Below are 24946 nucleotides of genomic sequence, written 5' to 3'. Positions count from 1 at the left end.
AGGTGATGGTCATGGCTGTTGAAGCTCTTCAAATTTCTTCAAAAAATGTCCCACTGAGGACGTTATAATCGGATCCATTTGGATGGCTTAACAAAGCTAAAGTGGATGGTACCCAAACCCCGGTTCAAGAACGAGGTATTGCTTGTAATGTGTCCTATATAGGCGCTGGACCCTTGTTAAGTTGGTATTCCTGGTCAATCTTGCCCAAGGTAAACCAGAAAGGGTGCTTTACAGGTCCAGGGGTGTGGACCCCAATATATGGGGGACCCGGTCCCTGAAGGTCCTTAGAGGCGCTACCCGCCATGATGGGGGAAGATTGGGCCTGGTAAGACAGGTCCTGCTGCTTGGGATGGTGAGTACTCCCTTGGGGATTTTATATATATATATATATATACATATGTATATATATATATATATATATATATATATGTATTTCCCTTTGAAACTGCTGGTAACCTTGAGCCTGTGTCTGGGATTACAGATGGCCGGTTTGGCGCGCATTTTTTGAATACTGGCGCGTGCCGCGTGCCTGCCGCTGGCGTGTGTGTGCGCCCCTGGTGTGCGCCGTCGCTGTGCGCCGCTGCTGTGCGTGTCGCTTTTCCATTCCATGGAGAGCACTTGTTTGGCGAGGATCTGGATAAATATATCCAAAAAATCTCTGGGGGAAGAGTGCCCTACTCCCTATTAAAAAGAAAGGGAAGCAACCCTCTTATAAAATTCCTAATGCTCCAGGACCTAGTGCTTCTTCCCCTAAGCGGTATCGACGGCCTTAGCCGTCTGGCTTTAAAAGACCCCAGGGTCAGAAGAAGCCCTGGACCCAAAAGCCACCCAAGCCCAGCTCCAAGTCTACCTTGTGAAGGGGCGCCCCCGCTCTCGCGGGTGGGGGGCAGGCTTCGGCTGTTTGGGGAGGCCTAGGAAGAACTGGTTCAAGACAGATGAGTCATTTCCACTGTAAAATACGGTTACAGAATAGAGTTCCGGGAGATCCCCCCAAATCGGTTTCTGTACTCAAGGGTTCAGTCAGATCCAGAGAAAAGAAGATGCTATTCCTAGCTTTATACCATCTGCTGATGCAGGGGGTAATTGTAAAGGTTCCACACGAGGAAAGATTCAAGGGGTTTTACTCAAACCTATTCAACATGCCAAAACCAAATGGGGAAGTAAGGCCCATTTTGGACCTCAAGGCTCTCAGCTTCTTTGTAGACGTCCGATCCTTCCGCATGGAGTCGGTTCATTCAATAATAAAATCCCTGAAGAAGGGAGACTATTTAGCGTCCATAGATATCAAGGACGCTTACCTTCATGTGCCGATCTTCGGTCCACATCAAAGGTTTTTACGCTTCGCTGTAGAGGGCAGTCATTTCCAATTTGTGGCACTATCTTTCGGTCTTGCCACAGCCCCCAGGGTCTTCACAAAGATTCTGGCCCCAGTGTTGGCTTCCCTAAGGTCTCAGAAAGTCTCCGTAGTAGGATATCTGGACGATCTTCTTCTAAAGGAATGCTCTCGCCCCATACTAGTTCAAAACGTGTCAAGAACAGTACGGGTTTTACAACGCCTAGGTTGGATGCTAAATATGGACAAGTCAGCTCTTTGTCCGACCCAAGCCTTGGTGTATCTGGGTCTGGTCTTGGACACCGCCCAAGAAAAGGTGTTTCTTCCTCCCTTAAAGGTCGCCTCCATAGTGGAACTTGTACAGAAGGTGAAAAAAGAACTAACACCTTCTATTCGGCTGTGCATGAGGTTACTAGGCAAGATGGTGTCATCCTTCAGCGCAGTGCTATATGCACAGTTCCACTCCAGAGTGTTCCAGAACAGTATTCTAAAGGCCTGGGACAAGTCAGCTCGAACCTTGGATCAGCCTATGGTTCTATCTCCACAGGTTCTATGGAACCACTCTTGGTGGTTAAGAACCAGCAACTGGTATTTAGAACTAAAAGAACTCGGGGTTTGGCGTATAGAGAAGTGGGTTTCTTGGAGAGCCACTACACTGGCTTTTAAAGATGCAAACGTTTGGAAGGCTTTCACCCGCTTGTGTGGAGAATTAAGCCCCTTAACATTTAAGGTAAGTATGTTAAGCGGGGCCGTTGATGGGTACATGGAGAGCTATTATCAGGGGGCACAGGGCCCCCGCGAGCCGACCGACAATGGGGGAGAGAAAAAGTAGAAGTATAGGATAGGAGAAGGAAGAGAGAGGAGAAGAGAAGGGAATACATGAGGTGTAGGGCAAACCACTGAGATATCCTCCAGATGAGGAGGCAATAGATCAGTAACACCTGACCAAAGAGTGCACCGACCCTGCAACCAGAAAACCAGTCAGAGAGTGGGTGCACCGTGGAGGGGGAGAGCAATGACTGCTCCCCGCCGCAAACGGGAATGTTAGAATCAATTTAAGATCTAGAACTTCAATACTGTAGGTAACATTAAGGTATCAACAAATAAAGGGGGTAAAAACATAAGGAATATTGTGTATAAATAACTGAAAAGTGCATGCACAAATGGTCTACTGGTGCCATATCCATAAAAAGGTACAAATGTAAAGGGGCTAAGAAGGAACAGGGGAATGGGAGGGAAGGGAGGGGAGAAAGGGAAGGTGAACATGAGGAAAAAGGGGCAAGGGAAGGGGAAAAGGACGAAGAGAGGGGGAAAGGGAGGGAGAAGGGAGAGGAAAAAGGAAGGAAGGGAATAAGGGAAATTATGGGAGAGGGATATGGGGAATGCTCTAGTTAATTACATCCGATATGAGCATTATACTAGTCTAAGTATATAGGGAGTGTAACTACCTCTTTATTTTTCAATAAGGAATTTCGATCCAAACCTCCTACCTCCATCTTCTGCTTCATAAGGGACATCCATTGGTACCCTTTATCAACAAATTTTTTAATCAAAGTGTCTGCCTGCACATAATAGTCGTCTACATTGTAACAATTTCTCCGTAGCCTCATCAGTTGGCCTTTTGGTATATTCTCCTTCCACTTAGGGTGGTGGCAGCTGGATACTGGGATGTAGCCGTTGCGGTCCGTTGTTTTGAAGAAAGTTCTTGTGTGCAATTCGTTATTTTCCTTGAAAATCTGCACATCCAGATAATCTATTTCTTGGGAGTCACATTTCCCACTGAAGGAGATGCCATACTGATTCTGATTCATCACTTCTAAGAATTCCTGAAAGGAGTCTGCAGTGCCTTTCCATACGATGATCACGTCATCAATATATCTACGGTAGAATTTAATTTCTGGGCGTAATCTTTTATATATATATATTCTTCTTCCCACATGTCCATAAATAAATTTGCCACGCTTGGGGCATATCTTGCCCCCATGGCAACACCCTTGGTTTGAACATAATATTCTTTCTGGTACCAAAAATAGTTGCTCTCCATCGCTAGTTTCAAGGCCTCCAGGATAAAACTAATCTGTTCTTGTTTGAGGTTGGCATCCTCATAAAATGCTTTCTCTACCCCCCTGATTCCATCTTTTTGTATGATGCTGGTATATAGGGAATTTACGTCTATCGTTACAAGGAGACAATCATTAACCTCAGTCACATGTGTCAATTCATTGATTAGTTATGTACTGTCCCATAGGTATGATCTCCCTTTTATCAACAATCAATGTATTCCCCAATCTTGAAAATAAAGAATTAATTCCACTTATAATCAGTCTTCCTGGGGGATTGTCCAATTGTTTATGTACTTTCGGTAGATAGTATATTACTGGTGTCTTAGTGGACTCACAGATCAAATATTTTGCTTCCTTTTTGTTTAAAACTCCTCTATCTTTTCCTTTCTTCACGAAAGTTTTCAGTTTCTTTCCATAGAGTTGTTTTGGGTTCCCTTTAAGTTTCTTATAGGTATTTTCTACCCTGAGAAGGTTCTTCATTTCTTCCTCATAATCTTCTTTCCTCAATATTACTAGTCCACCCCCATTGTCAGCAGGGCGTATAATTACCTCTTTTCTTTTTCCAATCTCTTTGATTGCTTTCCAGACATTCCCATCTCTGGAGTTCCTCCTTTCAAGTTTTGCGAGATCGCTCTCCAGCATTTTCTTGAAAGCACTCATACATTGGTCACCAGGGACCTTTGGTTTGAAAATGGAATTGTTTCTGAGGTTAGTATGTGTGAATCTTGATGGTTTCTCTACTGGTTTCTCCTCTTTACATAAAGCATAATGTTTCTTTATTCTTAATTTGCGCATGAACTTTTGTAAATCGATGAAAACTTCGAAATTTATCGATATTTCTATCGGGTGCAAATTTCAATCCTAAATCTAAAATCCTTATCTCCTCATCCGAAAAAATAACATCACTCAAATTAAAAATCCCTTCTCCTAATACTCTCTTCTTCTTTTTCTTCTTCCCTCCTCGTTTTCCTCTTGCCTGTAACCACTTTCCGTGTCTCTTGGGGTTTGATCCAATCCTCTGTCTTGGTTCCTGCTCCATCCATTCCTTGTTTGTGTTGTATGATCCTGTATATGTGGATACCGGTAAGTTCCAATTTCCCTCCGGTCTCTGTTCATAGGTGGGCCTCCTCGCCTCTGGAAGTCCCTGTTGTTCCCTGGCTGTTCTCTCCATCCCTGCCTCCTGCATGGAGGTCATGCTTTCCATCTTCCGGGTGGGCCACCTCTGTGAAAATCCCTTCCGTCCCTGAAAGGTCCTCTAGTTTGAGGATTATCATAGGTGGCATATCGCCTCCTTTCTCTCAGAGGCGAGTACCTATTATGAGTAAGAATGTTATATCTTGGGATACCCGGAGATCTTCCATCCATAGGTTCTGGGGGATATTATATTATATTATATAAATCAATGTGAAATTAAAAAAATATATAACACATTATATATGTCTTTACACAATACACAGCTGGCTGATTAATTGAATTATTGCTGTTTTTTCAATTGCACATTGATTTACATAATATATATTTTTAATTGCACATTGATTTATATAATATAATTTTTAAACATATTTATTAATACCTTTGCACCTGCCACTTTAGACTCTTACTGTAAAGGATCAATATCTATGAGATTTATAAGCATATGTCACTTGTTTTTTTGTGTGTTTTCCACTCACATATTTGGATACAGTGATTGAACTCTAACTATCATACGCATATTGTTCATAGTTTTTTTGCACATATCTAGCACCTGCCACTTTATATCCTTAACAGGAAAGATTAGTCATTGTACTCATACATATTTACTATTTTTATAACAGCGCCATTCCCTGTTTTTTATCGTTGTTTGGGTTTCACCTAGGTGTTTCCTGTTTATAGGGGGGCAGCAGTTTTCAACATCCTAAAGCGCGGATCCCCTGGTAATAATAATTTTTCTAGCACCCTAGGGTGTTATATATAGATCTGCAGCTATGGATATTTTTGGGTATATGTCAAGTAGGAAGATTGATGTAGGAGGGATTTTTAATCAAGAGCAGGTTAACAATAGGCAGGATATGAATGGTTTATTTAAGCAGTTAAGACACACCCTGGAGAAACAGTTAAGGGTGTGGTGGGATATTGTAACCCTTGAAATGTATGTGAAAGAGAAAATGACACCTAGGAGGCTAAGATGGGACCTAAGTCCGAATGACAGCATGGACGATGCCTCCCTCATGGAAGAATGGTATTCCTTCTTCTTAGGGTGTGAAAATGAGCTCCTACATAAAATAATAAAAATAAAAAGGAGAAGATTTAAATTAAGAAGAGTAGAAGATCGTATTACAGAGATCAAAAACCTCCTACTGCCTTTTATTGACCAACAAGAATACAAAGATAAGGATAAAGAATTACAAGAAATTATAAAAAAACATGATGTTGAGATACAAACGAAAAAGCAGAAGAAATTTAAAAGAGATGTTCTTGATTATGCCAATAAAAAAGTTTACAAATGGCAAGAGGAGATAGATGAATCGAATAATGATCTAGACGAGATCTCCATGGGTGACAGTCCAGTAGGTGAGGAAGGAACAACAGACAATGCGCGGCAAGCAAGATTTGAACATACTCCCATTAAAAGACATACTGGGATGCCACGAACGCCCAATTATCAAACAGGACCCTGGAATAGAGGAAGGGAGGAATATCCCCCAGAACCTATGGATGGAAGATCTCCAGGTATCCCAAGATATAACATTCCTACTCATAATAGGTACTCGCCTCTGAGAGAAAGGAGGCAATATGCCACCTACGATAATCCTCAAACTAGAGGACCTTTCAGGGACGGAAGGGATTTTCACAGAGGTGGCCCACCCGGAAGATGGAAAGCACGACCTCCATACAGGAGGCAGGGATGGAGAGAACAGCCAGGGAACAACAGGGACTTCCAGAGGCGAGGAGGCCCACCTATGAACAGAGACTGGAGGGAAATTGGAACTTACGGGTATCCACATATACAGGATCATACAACACAAACAAGGAATGGATGGAGCAGGAACCAAGACAGAGGATTGGATCAAACCCCAAGAGACACAGAAAGAGCTTACAGGCAACAGGAAAACGAGCAGGGAAGAAGGAAAAGAACAAGAGAGTATTAGGAGAAGGGATTTTTAATTTGAGTGATGTTATTTTTTCAGATGAGGAGATAAGGATTTTAGATTTAGGATTGAAATTTGCATCCAATAGAAATATCGATAAATTCGAAGTTTTCATCGATTTACAAAAGTTCATGCGCAAATTAAGAATAAAGAAACATTATGCTTTAAGTAAAGAGGAGAAACCAGTAGAGGAACCATCAAGATTCACACATACTAACCTCAGAAACAATTCCATTTTCAATCCGAAGGTCCCTGGTGACCAATGTATGAGTTCTTTCAAGAAAATGGTGGAGAGTGATCTCGCAAAACTTGAAAGGAATAACTCCAGAGATGGGAATGTCTGGAAAGCAATCAAAGAGATTGGAAAAAGGTAGTTATACGCCCCGCTGACAGGGGTGAACTAGTAATATTGAGGAAAGAAGATTATGAGGAAGAAATGAACCTTCTCAGGGTAGAAAATACCTATAAGAAACTTAAAGGGAACCCAAAACAACTCTATGGAAAGAAACTGAAAACTCTTGTGAAGAAAGGAAAAGATAGAGGAGTTTTAAACAAAAAGGAAGCAAAATATTTGATCTGTGAGTCCACTAAGATACCAGTAATATACTATCTACCGAAAGTACATAAACGATTGGACAAGCCCCCAGGAAGACCGATTATAAGTGGAATTAATTCTTTATTTTCAAGATTATGGGAATACATTGATTGTTTTTTGAAACCACTAGTGATGAAAGGGAGATCATACCTACGGGACAGTACACAACTAATCAACGAATTGACACATGTGACTGAGGTTAATGATTGTCTCCTTGTAACGATAGACGTAAATTCCCTATATACCAGCATCATACAAAAAGATGGAATCAAGGGGGTAGAGAAAGCACTTTATGAGGATGCCAACCTCAAACAAGAACAGATTAGTTTTATCCTGGAGGCCTTGAAACTAGCGATGGAGAGCAACTATTTTTGGTACCAGAAAGAATATTATGTTCAAACCAAGGGTGTTGCCATGGGGGCAAGATATGCCCCAAGCGTGGCAAATTTATTTATGGACATGTGGGAAGAAGAATATATATATATATAAAAGATTACGCCCAGAAATTAAATTCTACTGTAGATATATTGATGACGTGATCATCGTATGGAAAGGCACTGCAGACTCCTTTTAGGAATTCTTAGAAGTGATGAATCAGAATCAGTATGGCATCTCCTTCAGTGGGAAATGTGACTCCCAAGAAATAGATTATCTGGATGTGCAGATTTTCAAGAAAAATAACGAAGTGCACACAAGAACTTTCTTCAAAACAATGGACCGCAACGGCTACATCCCACTATCCAGCTCCCACCACACTAAGTGGAAGGAGAATATACCAAAAGGCCAACTGATGAGCCTACAGAGAAATTGTTACAAAAATGTAGACGACTATTATGTGCAGGCAGACACTTTGATTTAAAAAAATGTTGATAAAGGGTACCAAAGGGAGTCCCTTATGAAGCATAAAATGGAGGTAGGAGGTTTGGATTGAAATTCCTTATTGGAAAATAAAGAGAAAGACAATAGCCCCTCCTGAATTGAAATGGCTTTCATCACCGGATTCAACAACCAATACCGTTCGCTTGAACACATCATTAGGAAATACTGGCCGATTCTGAAATCAGATAGAGTCCTAGCAAAGATACTCTCAGAAGCCAAGATTCATTTACAAAAAGGCCCCTAACTTGAACAACCAGCTGGTACACAATGTGGTCGACCCACCTAAAACTATAAAACTGTTCCCGCAGATGAAAGGTTTTTACAGATGCCAAAAATGCCTACCCTGCCGTGTGAGCAAAAACAGCCAAGGAAAAAGATATCTTTCAAATCTAGGTCTGGAAAAGAGTACCAAATTAAGGAATTGATCACTTGTGACAGTACCCATGTCACATATGTGATTGAATGTCCCTGTTGATTACAGTACGTGGGAAGAACCACTAGGCCTCTTTTTGTCAGAATTAGAGAACATATAAATAATATTAAAAAAGGTTTCCCAAAACATAACCTTTCCAGGCATTTTGATGAGTTCCACAACAGAGATCTCTGGATGGGGCGGAAATAAAAGAATAAAAGTGTCCCAGAACTAAACTAAGTAGATATACCGCCTAGGGAGTCTGGTACCCAGAGGGTTGAACGTGGACATTGATCTTAATAGTTTTTTATCTAATTTTTAATAATGAGGTTTTTATCTGTAGTTGGAAGTAAGGGTTCATGTCCTCATTTTTTACATTTTTTACACAATTTTGGATATATTCCAATATAGCACACATAAAGTAAGTTACTTTTTCCTCATACTGGTTTCTTTACTCCTCATTCATTCACTCTTATATACAGTATGAGCTTTTACTATATTCCTATATATATTTATTGTAATAGGGAAAGGAATTCGCTTCTTTCCAAAGTCTTCCTTTTTATTTTCATTTTCATTTTTTATTCTATATTTTTATTTTTATTTTATTTTCATTTTCATTTTTATCATTTTATTTACTTAGCCTTGATATATTCTCTTGGGATTTTTTGGCATATTAGAATATATTTTCCCCATAATATGTTTATATTTATTAATACTGGTATATATCCATCTTTATTTTATTTATTTTTTATCATGTTATATAATTTTACAAGGTACTATCTGGATTGCACCGGGTTTTTTCATCACTGCCATTTCATACAAACATTTTTTTGACCTACACCACTAGATGGCGCCTAAGGAGGGTTGGTATTAGACCTTTATGTGGGGATACTCTTTCCTTGCAGATGGCGCTATTTGAATAATGGTTTTCAGGTTCCCATTCCCCTGGTGATCTATTTGGCATATTCTGACTGGACCCGCTTACTGCTCATTTGTAGCACTTGGCGAGGGATTGGCTGCAGTGATGACTATACCCAAGATACAAAGCGTGGGGTGTGTCAAGATGGCAGCGCCTCAGATGATGTCCGTGTGACGAAACTCGTAAGCCGGGACTATCTTGACACACATTACGTCATATCCGTATATCGTGGTTCCGGACATACGACCGGTGGAACGCAAGCGGCGATTCAGGGTAGCGTTGCTTCGTTTGGAGAGTACGAGAGCCTGCGAGCTGCCTCTCCCCTTTTTAAACTTTTAAAGTCTATTCCTTGGATACTTCTTTTACTTCTAATAAACGACAGAGTTACGCTATGTGGACTACTTTTTCTTTTTTATGAAATACATCATGTGGATGCCTGGCCGGGAACTTAATTGAATCAGGAGATAGTGGAGTTTTCTCCCCTCCCTCCTTCCCTGTCAGTGGATGACCCTGAGCCGTGTTGCTGGGAGCTGGAAGGACATCGGCACCTTGGGATCAACACTTTGCGCTCGCACCCCTGCAGGGGTAGAGCGCTCCGGTGAGTGCAAACACATAAGGGGAATATTGCCACCAATTTCTGCACTTTTCACCTATATCCCACTGCAAAAGAGGATTTCAAACATATTAAGTGGAACACTACGTCACCTTTATGGACATTCTAATTTTGTTTTTACTAGATTAACACATTATATATGTCTTTACACAATACACAGCTGGCTGATTAATTGAATTATTGCTGTTTTTTCAATTGCACATTGATTTACATAATATATATTTTTAATTGCACATTGATTTATATAATATAATTTTTAAACATATTTATTATACCTTTGCACCTGCCACTTTAGACTCTTATTGTAAAGGATCAATATCTATGAGATTTATAAGCATATGTCACTTGTTTTTTTGTGTGTTTTCCACTCACATATTTGGGTACAGTGATTGAACTCTAACTATCATACGCATATTGTTCATAGTTTTTTTTGCACATATCTAGCACCTGCCACTTTATATCCTTAACAGGAAAGATTAGTCATTGTACTCATACATATTTACTATTTTTATAACAGCGCCATTCCCTATTTTTTAGTTTTTTATCGTTGTTTGGGTTTCACCTAGGTGTTTCCTGTTTATAGGGGGCAGCAGTTTTCAACATCCTAAAGCGCGGATCCCCTGGTAATAATCTTTCAGGATAGCTGGGGACCCAAAGATGCCACCTAAAGTCTTTCCCCTACAGGACTTCAGGTGCGGGTATTTCCCAGATGAGTTAGACAAGACTTCAATAAGTGACCTTCTTGGTCACAGTAAAGGCACAATCTGTTCATTCTCCAAAAGGCCCTCTCTTTGGCAGAGAGACGTGTGAAGACCAGCTGCATGGTTTCTACCAGGGATGAGCCGAACACCCCCCTGTTCGGTTTGCACCAGAACATGCGAACAGGCAAAAAATTAATTTGAACATGCGAACATCGTTAAAGTCTATGGGACTCGAACATGAATAATCAAAAGTGCTAATTTTAAAGGCTTATATGCAAGTTATTGTCATAAAAAGTGTTTGGGGACCTGGGTCCTGCCCCAGGGGAAATGGATCAATGCAAAAAAAAGTTTTAAAAACGGACGTTTTTTTTCGGGAGCAGTGATTTTAATAATGCTTAAAGTGAAACAATAAAAGTGTAATATTCTTTTAAATTTCGTACCTGGGGGGTGTCTATAGTATGCCTGTAAAGGGACGCATGTTTCCCGTGTTTAGAACAGTCTGACAGCAAAATGACATTTCAAAGGAAAAAAAGTCTATTTAAAAGTACTCGCGGCTATATGAATTGTCGGTCCGACAATACACATAAAAATTCATTGATAAAAATGGCATGGGATTTCCCCACAGGGGAACCCCGAACCAACATTTAAAAAAAAAAGGCGTGGGGCTCCCCCTAAATTCCATACCAGGCCCTTCAGGTCTGGTATGGATATTAAGGGGAACCCCGCGCCAAAATAAAAAAAAGGCGTGGGGGTCCCCCTCAAAATCCATACCAGACCCTTCAGGTCTGGTATGGGTTTTAAGGGGAACCCTGAGCCAAAATGAAAAAAAAATGCCATTTTGGTTCGGGGTTCCCCTATGGGGAAATCCCATGCCGTTTTTATCAATGAACTTTTATGTGTATTGTCGGACTGACAATTCATATAGCCGCGAGTAGTTTTAAATTATTTTTTTCCTTTGAAATGTCATTTTGCTGTCAGACTGTTCTAAACACGAGAAACATGCGCCCCTTTACAGGCATACTATAGACACCACCCAGGTACGAAATTTAAAGGAATATTTACACTTTTATTGTTTGACTTTAAGCATTATTAAAATCACTGCTCCCGAAAAAACGGCCGTTTTTAAAACTTTTTTTTGCATTGATCCATGTCCCCTGGGGCAGGACCCAGGTCCCCAAACACTTGTTATGACAATACCATGCATATAAGCCTTTAAAATTAGCACTTTTGTTTTCTCCCATAGACTTTTAAAGGGTGTTCCGCGGCTTTCGAATTTGCCGCGAACACCCCAAATTGTTCGCTGTTCGGCAAACTTGCGAAAAGCCAATGTTCGAGTCGAACATGAGTTCGACTCGAACTCGAAGCTCATCCCTAGTTTTTATTTCACTAGAGGACGGGAGGTGAGGGAGGCAAGCATTCCTTAAAGGAAGCGCTCTCTCAGAGTCTGGTATCAGTGAGAATGGCAAACGAGATCAACTACTCAAGGCTCCAAGGTATATCTTGAGCCACAATCTCATCTTTAATATCAGAGAAGCCATGGGAAAAGACAGCCATGAAAGCCTCATTGTTCCAACCAACCTCTACTAAGTACATATTTCAATAGCGTAGTCGGCAACAGTTCTCGTACTCTGTTTAATTGACATGAGTAAGGATGATCGAAAGGTTTCGGACTGAGCATGGCTGTTCGGAAGTTCTCCGAACAACCGAATTATAGGGTCGTTCGACCGTTTGTTCGGCCCACCAAACGACCACAATGCACTGCACCGCTGCACAGTGCATTGAAAGCCCTGATTGGCTGAAGCAATGAAAGCTGCGCCCAATCAGGGCACAGAGCACTGTCAGAGCCATGATTGGATGTTTTCATGATGACTATCTAATCATGGCTCATTGCTCTTAATCCCGCTCCACACTATAAAAGTATTCTTTCTATAGTGGCCATTTGTAGTGTAATAGCGGTGTGGAGAGAGATAGAACAGGGCTCTGCTCAGTGCTATTAGAAATTTAGTGTGCTATAGTGTGCTATTCTGATTCTATTGTCAGTAGAATATAGAGGTTTAGTGTGCATCTAGGGATAGTTCAGTGTGAGTGTAGTGCGACCATTCATCTTTACATTAGTGTTAATGTAGGGATAGTTTAGTCATTGTGAGTGTAGTGCAACCACCATTCATCTTTACATTAGTGTTAATGTAGGGATAGTTTAGTCATTGTGAGTGTAGTGCGACCACCATTCATCTTTAGATTAGTGTCAATGTAGGGATAGTTCAGTCATTGTGAGCGTAATGTGACCATTCATCTTTACATTGGTGTCAGTGTAGGGATAGTTCAGTCATTGTTCATCTTTACATTAGTGTGAATGTAGGGATAGTTCAGTCAGTGTGAGTGTAGTGACCGTTTAACACAGTTTTTTTTCTGTGCATTGCTGCACGTTTAACGCCATATAGTTCTGTGTGTTACTGCAAGTTTAACGCTGTATATTTCATTGCATTACTGCAAGTTTAACGCCATATAGTTCTGTGCGTTAGTCCAAGGTTTTTTTTTTTTTTTTTATAAATTCTTTAGGAAAAAGATATACGTCGGTACAGAAAAAAAAAAGAGAAAAAATACAATGTTTATACAGTAGTTCACAAGGAGTCATACCAATTACTCATATATCATGGTGCAAGAGGTAATAAAGCATATAAACGTTAAACCTGGTGGTAGACTTCGGAGTCGGTAAATTAGCTATATTCCATAAATTTGAGATGATACACATATGATTATTAATAATGGAAAAGGGAGGTGAATGTGACCCTAGGGTCAACACGCCATGAAATATAGCTAGAAAGACAGTATGAAAAAAGAAAAAGGAAGAGAAAAAGAGGTAGAGGGTGGAGGCAGGGAAAAGGAAGAAGAAGGGAGAGAGAAGAGGGATGGGGGGGGGGGTGGGAGAGAAAAAAAAAAAAAGGAGGGGGGAGGGATTAATATAATTTAGCTTTGGTAAGTGGTAAAAGAACCTTCCTCCAGTCCCTTCACCAATGTCCGGGTGTTTCTCTTAGGTGTATCTATTCACAGCAAAATTAGGTCATCAGCCCTGCATACTCCTCCGAGTAGACAAACTCGTGCCAAAAGAACCACTTCTAATGGAACTGCTCACCAAGACCCCCCTCTGTGGCTACCAGATCCTCCATTTTGTTAATTTTGGCTATTTTTTTCAGCCAGACCGCTTCCAGAACAGGGGGATGCATCTCTTTGCCGCTGTGACCAGGTGAGGTAGAATGGATTTCTTATAGGTCTTGCTCAGGATATCATGATGGTATAAGAGAAAGAATGCAGGGGTCCTGGGCAGCTCCCGGTCTGTGAACTTCTGGGTAATGCGGGGGACTTCTGTCCAAAAGGAGGTCAGGGAGCGACAAGACCAGAAGACGTGAAGGAGAGACCCTGGTTCCTCCCCTCATCTCCAACATAGATCCGAGCTCCGAGGGAACATCCGATGTAACCTGCTTGGGGTGAAGTACCATCGAGTTAGGACCTTAAACCCTGCCTCCCGGTGGTTAGCGTATATAGAGGTCTTGCATGTAAAGAGAAACAATCTCACCACTTGCCTATCCGTTAACGGAAGCCCCAAATCTCATTTCCAGTATAAGTGGGTCTGGACCCCTTGGGGGGAGCAATGAGCAATTGGTATGCCAAAGACACCGTATGGTGCACTGGCTCCTGTTCCGAGCATAGTAGCTCAAAGGTGGTCAAGATTCTACCAAATGGTGCGGGGGAGGACTGTGATCCCACAAAGTGAGCTAGCTGGATCTTTTGCTAGAAGGACAGAGCTCCCAAGAGAGGGTCTTCCCTGATATTTTCTTTGGACAACCACTTTCCGTTGCTGATGAAGTGGCGCAGCTGACATCTTTCGACCTCTTTCAGCTCCTGGAATCTGAGGTCAGTGACTCCCGGGCTAAAAGCTGGGTTTCCAATTACAGGGGTGAGCGGTGAGGGGATGGGCGCAATTGAATGGTCGCGAAAAGCTTTTTGGGCTATCTGCCATTTCTCTCCCACCGTGGAGTGGTCCAAGGCATGGCTTAGTAGATTCGTCCGACACCAGGACAGAACCTCCAGCCCCGTTCTTGTCAAGAGACGTTCCACTTGAATCCATTGTTTAGATTTCTCATGACAACACCAGTCTAAAATTCTCGTCAAATGACATGCCACATGATAGAAATTCACGTCGGGTAGGGCCATTCTACCCAGCAGTTTCGGCAGTCGTAAAATCGACTGAGCCAAACGTGGAGGTTTATGGGCCAAGATAAATGCGACTAGAGCTTTATTCGCTGCTTTAAGGAAGGTATTAGGGATCCACACTGGGAGGGCCTGTAAGTGATATAGTAGCCTGGGCATGATGTTCATTTTTATTATGCTACAACGTCCAAGCCAAGAAAACATACCCTTGTGCCAAGACCGCAGGTCTTTTTTTATGGCCGTCAAGAGGGGGGGGGAAGTTGATAATAAAAATATCCTCCATCCTACTGGGTGGAAGGATGTCGAGATATTTAATGTAAGACTCTGCCCATTTAAAAGGGAAGTCTGCTCTCAGCAGAGTGTCCAGGGAGGCTGGCATTGAAACATTTAGCGCCTCAGATTTTTAGTAGTTCACCTTGAAGAAGGACAAAGCTCCATATTTCTTCAATTCTGCCAGCAAGTTTGGTATGGATACCAAAGGATTGGTTATGAAAAATAATAAGTCATCGGCAAAAGCCGCAATTTTTGGGGATAATGTGTTACTTAGGTTAAGGCCTGATATGTCAGGATTATCTCCAATCATACGGAGGAAGGGTTTGAGAGTCAAGATAAATATCAGAGGTGACAGGGGGCAACCCTGCCTTGTCCCATTCGTTATACCGAAGGGGGATGAGAGGTGGCCATTCACCTTCACTTGAGCTGAGGGACGGGAGTAGATGGCCTGCACCCAGTTCATCATCCTCTGATTTAGTCCTACTTGGCGGAGAGTTTCAAACAAGAAGGGCCAGTGCACCCTATTAAACGCCTTTTCAGCATCGGTCGAGAGGAGACGCATTGGAGTTCCCCGTGTCTTAGCTGTAGAGAAGGTTAATCACCTTCGTAGTGTTGTCCCTCGCCTCCCCCGAGGGTACAAAACCTACCTGGTCCGAATGGATAAGTAAAGGGATGTACTCCGTCAAATGCATTGAAAGGACCTTGGTAAAGATCTTTAAATCAACGTTGAGGAGGGATATTGGTCTATAGTTTTGGCAATGAAGGGGATCTTTGCCCTCTTTAGGAATCACCGTGATGAAGGCCCGCAGGGTGTCCAGGGGGGGGGGGAATGACTCCCTCCCCGATGTCATTATAGGCTGCCAGAAAATGTGGGAACAGGATATCCCCATACGTCTTGTAGTAAAGGAGTGAATAACCATCGGGACCCGGAGCCTTACCGCTTTGCATTCGGGTTATGGCTAGTGACACTTCCTCCAAGGCCTCCAATGCCTCGTCTGATAGCCGGGGCAGGCCCGACTTTTGAATGTATGGCCTCCAGCTCATGGGACTTCTCCCGCTCCGAGGACTGGCGCGGCAGATTATACAAAGATGAATACTATTTGCAGAACTGGTCTGCAATCTCATCTGTGGTATGCACCTTGGGGTTGCTGTCCCCCATGAGCTCAGGAATAAAAGCTTGCGCTCGTTGTGCCCTCAGGGCTCACGCTAGTAATTTTCTGCATTTGTTGCTATGTTTGTAGAACGTACGTTTACATTTAGCGATGATGGTCTTGGCCCTGACTAAGGCCAGGGACTGTAATTGGTCCCTCAAGATAGTGAGGTCCACCAACGCCCAGGAGGCTAGGGATTGTTTATGGTTGGCTTCCAGGTCCCTAATTTTGGCTAGGAGAGCAAGAGTTTGCTGAGCTCTATCCTTCTTGAGGCGGGATCCAATCTTTATCAGGAGGCTCCTGATGGAACACTTGTGGGCCTCACAAACCATCAGGGGCGCACTGTCTGAGTTTACATTTGAAGAAAAGAAGTTTCTCAGTTCCCTGGACACTTCCTCCATGACCTCAGGAGTCTGGATCAAGGAGTCCTTAAGCTACCAATGCCATTGTTTGGGTGAAGGGGGTAGTAAGTTTATCTCCAGAAAGACCGGAGTGTTAACCCTCAAAAAGTAATGGATCCTATAGAAGCGGATCGCACCCTTGAAAGGAGAGATTGAGGCAGCATGAAGAGATTCTGGTGTATGAGCCGTGGGGATGCGAGTAAAATGTGTAATCTCTTTGAGACGGATTCAAGACCCTCCAGATATCCACCAAATGAAAGGCATATAAGTTCTTCTTCAATCGTTTAAGCGCAGCATAAGAGGTTTGGGAAGTTTGTTTGGATGCATCTAGAGCGGGGTCCATGGTAAAATTCATGTCGTCTCCCAGATTCACTGCCCCCTTGGCAAAGTCATGTAACTTGGTCAGAGTGGATTCCAGGAATACCACCTGGCCCGAATTGGGGAGGTAAAGGTTTACCAGTGTTACCAGGGTACTGCCCAGGGTTCCCTTCACAAACAGGGCTCGACCATCATCATCGCTCCACTGGTCACGCAGTACCCATGGAGTCATGGAATGTATCAAAATACTGACCCCCCTGGACTTGGAATCGGAGGAGCATCCACGATAAGCCACCGAGAAGAATCGATCTCGGAGTCTCTGTGTCCTATCGGCCCGAAAATGGGTCTCCTGGAGGAAGCAGACGTGAGCTTTTAGACTTTTCAGGTTGGATAGTACCATGGAGCGTTTGTCCGGGTTGTTCAGCCCCTTAACGTTGATAGACAAGAGTCTAAGAGGCTCCGGTGGGCCCATGGTAACAACAGGGACTGGAGGAGGAGAGAGAGATGAGAAGGGCAAAAAAAAAGAAAAAAGAGGGGGGGGGGGAAGAGGGGGGGGGAGATGGATAAAAAGGAAAAAGAAGAGGGTTAGGGTTGCCGAAGAGTCGGCAGTCCTTAACGACTAATACGCCCCAGGCATAGAAGAGACCTTGTCTCAATGCTCCCCACGGGTTCTCAAGCTGGACCTCCGGTGGGGTGCTGTCCTATGTGGGGTAGGTGGTTGGATACAACAGGGGTCAGGGGCTCCCTATCCAGACTCAACTAATTGAAAACTAAGAGTATAAGTAAAAGAAAAACCAGATAACTCTAACGGCTGGCGGACCCTTTTAAGGGAAAGCCGATGCAGCCTGCAGTTGAACACCTTCCCACCCAGTGGAGAGCATCACCGGAGGGTCCCCAAAAAGAGCCCCCAGCGCCGATCCACCGGAGCAGGCTATTAGAGGGCAGGGGTTAGTCCCCTTATGGGTAACACATGGATACAGCAGCATGGGACATAAATGCAAATATTTCTGAGCGATCAATAAGGAAAAAAGAAATCTTAACCAAACCAAAAAATCATTGGTAGCAAATAGCAATCCCTGTAGCCCAACCCTCCTGCCACAACCCTGCAGCCCCACCTCATGTGCTAATGATACTATGCAGTGAGCCGGGGAGCTACAAAGCTGGCAGACCGGCGTGTCAGTTTTATTTCAGCCACCCACGGAGAATATTTTAAGAAGCAGCGACTATCGCCCACCCCGTCCCCCTATCGGACCGTGGCTCCCCCAGATACAGTAACGATTTCCTGTGGCCACTCAGCCCAGCAACGGTGGCCTTGCAGATTTGGGAACCCTCATCAACCGGAGGGGCCCCCACAGGGGGGGGAGAGGGGACCCGCCCTGGACAGCAGCCGGGACCGATGATACAAAGTGAGTATTACGTGATCTCAAGGTCAACCCCGCTCCACCCAGGGCAAAACATGGACAACCTGTGGGCTGGGTGGCCACATCAAACATGTCTACACATTTACCACACTTCTAAAACATATCCTGTCCCAGCACGTTATCCCATCCCCCCTCCAACCACCCCCCACCCGCCTAGCACCCCGTGATAATGACATCTGGCAAAACAGTTTATGACTAGAATGTTGGGGGGAAGATTTTGATCCAACGAGCAGGGCTGATCACATCGTGATACGTGCTCCAGTAGTTCGCATACCTGTCACCGTCTCTAGTGGAGCAAGCATTGGGAGATGGTGAGGACTCTCCAGTGCTGCGAGGAGACAGGGAGTGGGAGAGCTCGCCATACATGTGGTTAACTATACAACCAGAAGTACTCGCCCCACATACCTCTCAGAGTTTACCCTGCTATGGCATTTGACAATCATACAAATCTCTCTGCCATGCCCCCAGGTATAGAAGCATCGCAGCGTGAATATGGTTACCCCCAGTGTTCTATTTGAAGCAAAAGCTGAAGGACATCTGGCGGGAGTTGGAGTGTAATTTACCATTTGCCTTGTAACTAAGTCTTTCGGATAGAGGGTGTGGGGGAGCCTCCCCAGGGCTCCGGGTGAGAAAAAGGGGTGCCTTGTGCAGCAAGGGAGGGGGGCTGAGCAAACAACAAAAAGCCACCATTGATCCTCAGGTCAAAATCAAGATCAAGGCTCCGGGTCGCCCCTCCCAATTTGGAATGGGCTCTCTTCATCTGCGCCTGGAAGATCGGCGCGGGAGGCCTGGGAGGGCAGCCTGGGGTTCCGATCGGACTTCTCTGCCCGGCAGAGGACTCAGCCAGTCTCGTAGTGGGATCAGATCCATCGCTGGGAAGATGAACAGGTCTGGAAGATCAGTGTAGCACCATAGGGTGAACAAGTCATTCCCTTTGTGAATGGTCAACTGGATGGGGAACCCCATCGGTATGGCAGCTCAGCTCTGCATAGTGCTTCGAGCAGCGGCTTCAGCATTGCTCTCCTCTGTAGGGTTGCCCGGGAAAAATCCGGATAGATGCGAGCCCCATCAAAGTCCACGGGATCGCTAAGCTGTGCCGCTTTACTGATCTGTTTTTTGATACCGTAGCAATGTAGATGGCAGATTACATCGCGGGGCCGGTCCACATGCAATACGGGCCTCCATGGCACCCCTCGCCCCCTCCTCCCTGGTTAGTCTGTCGTCAACAGCATTTACCTCTGTGCGTATCTCCTGGAGGTCTCGGCAGGGCTGCTCCTCCACCCTCCGCACTAATGCCTCCATGTCTGCCTTGGTGAGGAGAGCCCGCAGCAGGGCTTGGATGTCGGAGTCATCCCCAGATGGTTGTGTAGGAGGACCCCCACCGGACTGACTGCTGGGGGAAGAGTCCAGGAGTGCAGACACGTGTTCTGTGAGGAAAAATATTACAGCGCACACATGCAAAAAAAATAGGTGGAGACCTCAAGATTCTCCCATTTAGAAGAGTGTAGCTCTCATGGTTCAGAGTAGCAGGATCTCACAAATCTATGGATAGTGTAGGACCCACTAATCATGGGGTACTTTGTCGCAGTAAGTAGGCTTAGCACCATATAGCAATATGGTGTGACCAAATCCCCATATTTTTGAAAATGTTTTTTTGAGAATGTTTAGGTGTTTTTAAACTAGCCTTGCTGGAGGTGAATGTTTTTTTTGCATGTGTGCGCTGTAATATTTTTCTTCTATTGTATGGTCTTATGGCTGCACCAGCTTTAATGAGAAGGTGTGCCCCCCAAATATCTTGTTTGTTTGTTTACGTGTTCTGTGAGGACACCATTACTGCAGAAGATGAGGTTGCGGGCTCAGCAGCGCTACGTGTTGCTACTGTGCGGGCCTCCGGAGCTGCTCTAGGAAAAGGTCAAGCTGGGTCGCTGGAATAGGCTTAGAAGATCCCCTGAATTTGCCTCTCCTACGGTAGCACGTGGTCGGAGTAAATGGAGCTGGGTAAGGGCATAACAGCCTAGATAGTAGTGTCTGGAGTCGGGAGCTCAAGCAGAAAGCGACTTCATTCAGCCATATCCAAGCCACGCCCCCGTTACTGCAAGTTTAATGCCGTATATTTCACTGCAAGTTTAATGCCATATAGTTCTGTACGTTACTGCAAGTTTAACGCTGTATATTTCATTGCGTTACTGCAAGTTTAACGCCATATAGTTCTGTGCGATACTGCAAGTTTAACGCCATATTATAGGCAGGGGTTTGCACAGCCTGGGATTGCTATGGCAACTATCATCTTGGATAAAGTATTCATATTGGATTAATTATTACACTTCCGCACAGCACTATCTAACACAACTCTTCTCTACCCCTCCTACAGGTATGTGTCAGCTCAACCACATCTTCAACCTTTAATTGAAACTGGAATCTGCTGGCTAAATTCAGTGTATGTGTCAGCTCAACCACATCTTCCACATTTAATTGAAACTGGGATCTGCTTGCTAAATTCTGTGTATGTGTCAGCCCAACCACATCTTCCACCTTTAATTGAAACTGGGATCTGCTTGTTCAATTCTGTGTATGTGTGAGCTCAACCACATCTTCCACCTTTAATTAAAACTGGGATCTGCTTGCTAAATTCTGTGTATGTGCTTTTGGTGATCTATGCTGCCTTCAAATTCTTTACCTCTGTCCATATCACTGTGATGTTTATTTTACTTTCTTATTGTCTATACCTAAATTATGAGCTGTTCCTATCTTTACGGCTGTGACCTTTCTGCTCTCTTGATGTGTCTTGTAGTGAGCCTTGTTGTGAGAACTTCATTCTGTTAGCCATGTGTTCCTCCTCCTGACTAATTAATTGGCAATACCCCCACCCAAACTCAGTATAAATGTAGGTCTTACCTAGAGGATGCACAGACAGGGGTTTGCAAAGGCTGGGATTGCATTGGCAACTATTATCCTAGATAAAGTATTCATATTGGATTAAGTATTACACTTCCGCTCAGCACTTCAGTGAATGCACAAAGCGAAAATCCACAACAGACGTCTGCAGAACACTAAACAGACTACAGGTGACCTGATTCTCCATCACACTTTTTCATCTCTCATTCAGGCTTCCTCTCAATTTCACCACTCTGTATCTGTATCATGCACTCCCTACTTTTCCTTCTCACAGTTGCATCCTCTCTTAAATTCTCACTCCTTCACCCATCTTCTCCACCCCACAGCTTATATATATCACCCTGACTCCTGTCTTCACCTTATTACTGCATGTATCAGCTCCTGCTATTTCTGAACCCATATACCAATAAAACCTGCAGGACACTGGGACGTGTCCCCCCACATAAGTCACACTCCCATATCACCTCTCTTACCCTTCTGCTTCTCCTAACTTCTGGAGATATTTCCTCAAATCCTGGACCGCCATCATTTACCTTCGGCCAACATACCCAGCACCCCCCATCCTCTGATAGCAGCCCCAATCCACACAATTTCAGTACTCTTCCTCTTCAGCCTAGAACCAGCCTCCCCTTCTCCTGTGCCCTTTGGAATGCCCGCTCTGTTTGTAACAAACTCACCACCGTCCATGAGCTATTTATCACAAACTCCCTGAACCTACTTGCAATTACTGAGACCTAGATTCAAGAATCTGACCTTCTTTCTCCTACTTCTCTCTCCTATGGTGGCCTCCTGTGGAGTCACTCTCCCAGGCCTAGTGGACGGAAAGGAGTTGGTGTTGGAATCCTCCTATCCCCTCAAAGCAATTTTCAGGTTCTTCATCCACCTCCCTCTCTGTCCCTCTCCTCATTTGAAGCTCACTGTATTTGTCTATTTTCTCCAATTTCATTGAGAATTGCTGTGATCTATCACCCCCTGGACCGGTATCAAACTTCTTTGACAACTTCTCTTCCTGGCTACCCTACTTTCTCTCCTCTGAAATTCCACCAATCATTCTTGGCGACTTCAACATCCCTGTTAATCTTAACACTCCCGCTACTTCTAAGCTGCTGAGCCTAACCTCCTCTTTTGACCTAAAACAATGGACAAGCACTTCTACTCACTCTGTTGGCAACTGCCTTGACCTCATATTCTCCTACCTATGCACTCCACACAACCTCTCCAATATTCCTTTTCCTCTCTCTGATCACCATCTTATTAGTTTCACCCTCTCCTTGTCTGCCTCCTCCTTGCCCTCCAACTACCAAACTATTACCCGTAGAAACCTTCGCCATCTTAACCCTTCTCTTCTTTTTTTCTGTTACAGATTGTCTCTACGACAAAATCTCATCATTGTCCTGCCCCAACTTGGCCACTTCTGTCTACAACTATTCACTGTCATCCACCCTGGACACCTTTGCCCCCCTCACTATGCACAGAATCAGGCTCCGACCGCTACAACCCTGGCAGACAGACAATACCAGGAGCCTCAAAAAACGTAGCCGTGCTCTTGAGCGTCTGTGGCATAAAGATTTCAGCCAATATAAATCTGCCCTCCAAAAATACCATTCCGGTCTGCACACTGCCAAACAGACCTACTTTATCACTCTCATTAACACCCTCTCCCTCTTTTAACCCAGCTACTATAGAGTAGACATGTGCACACTGAAATATTTAGTTTCGGAATTTTGTCTTCGTCCGAAAAATAAATTTATTTAGTTACTCCCAAAATTCGTTTCTATTTATTTTTTTTCGTTAAAAAATGCATTCGTCCAAAAATCCGAAATAATTAAGGTCGAATCTGTCATTGAAGGCTTATGGTGTCTGTCATGAAGCTTGGAATACTGAAGTATTTCTCCTTTGATTCTATTACACGGTGGGGGGGGATCTTCTGCCGTGTTTTAAGGCTAACCCCCTCCAGACGGCTCCATGGTCTGGAAGGAATGCATTGTTCTGTGTTTGACTGTTAGCTTATGTACTTTAATTACCCCTGGGGCTTCTCTTTGTCATTACACATATCAGTCCTCCTATTCAAGCTATCGGATCAATCCCTGCTGACCCTGTTTCAAGTCTTCATTTGCATGGCCAAGAGGACCTAATTGAAGACTAAAGTGTACTTTACAATTGACTAATAGGAAAGTGGTTGTTGGGGGTGGGGCGTTCAAACTGCTGTCTATAAAAGTGTGTGTGTGCATCCAATAAAAGTGAGATTCCTGTTTGAACTTACATACAGCCTGCCTGGTGTTTGTTCTGAGCTATCACAACTGGATTCAAATGGCACATAGCTGTAGTTCGATTCCCATGGCTTTCCCTACCATTTATATGCTGATGACACCCAAATCTATCTCTCTGCCCCTCAGCTCACCCCATCAATCTCCTCACGCATCACTGATTTACTAACAGACATATCAGCCTGGATGTCAAACCACTTCCTCAAACTGAATCTATCTAAAATTGAGCTCTTAATATTTCCTCCCCCACCTGCTCCCTCCCCTGACTTCTCTGTTAAGATCAATGGCACATCTAACAGTCCATCCCCACAGGGTGCTAGGGGTAACCTTAGACTCTGAACTGCCCTTTCAGGCCCACATAAAATCCCTGTCCAAATCATGCGCCTTAGCCTCCGCAACATTTCCAGAATACGTCCCTTTTTAACTAATGACACCACCAAGCTTCTAATTCACTCCTTTTTTTATCTCTCGCCTTGACTACTGCAACTCCCTCCTCATTGGATTACTATCCCCCCTTCAGTCCATAATGAATGTCGCTGCAAAACTCATCCACCTTACCAACCATTCAGTGTCCTCCACCCCTCTCTGCCAATCCCTCCACTGGCTTCCACTCACTCAACAAATAAAATTCAAAGTACTAACAATAATTTACAAAGCCATCCATCTACATCACTAACCTAGTCCCAAAATACCAACCAAGCTGCTCTCTTCAGTCATCCCAAGACCTGCTCTCTAGCTCCCTTGTCACCTCCTCCCATGCTCACCTCCAGGATTTCTCCAGAGCTTCTCTCATCCTTTGGAACTCCCTACCCCAATCTGTCCCGTTGCCCCCTAATCTATCTATCTTTAGGCGATCCCTGAAAACCTTTTTCTTCAAAGAAGCTTATCTTGCTTCTAACTAACCCTGTTTTACCTCCTCCATCAGCTCATCCCCCCACAGCTATTACCTTTTGTATCAATTGACTCTTCCTTTTTAGATTGTAAGCTCTAATGAGCAGGGCCCTCTGATTCCTCTTGTACCAAATTGTAATGTAACTGTAATGTCTGCCCTCATGTTGTAAAGCGCTGCGCAAACTGTTGGCACTATATAAAAACTGTATAATAATAATAATAATATAGTTCTGTGCGTTACTGAAAGTTTAACGCCATATATTTAATTGCGTTACTGCAAGTTTAACACCGTATATTTCATTGCATTACTGCAAGTTTAACACCATATGGTCCTGTGCGTTACTGCAAGTTTAATGCCGTATATTTCATTGTGTTACTGCAAGTTTAATGCCATATAGTTCTGTGAGTTACTGCAAGTTTAACATTGTATATTTAATTGCGTTACTGCAAGTTTAACGCAATATAGTTCTGCACGAT

Source organism: Aquarana catesbeiana, linkage group LG08 (assembly GCF_042186555.1).
Source record: "Aquarana catesbeiana isolate 2022-GZ linkage group LG08, ASM4218655v1, whole genome shotgun sequence".
NCBI lineage: Eukaryota > Metazoa > Chordata > Amphibia > Anura > Ranidae > Aquarana > Aquarana catesbeiana.
This window is presented reverse-complemented; position numbering follows the sequence as displayed.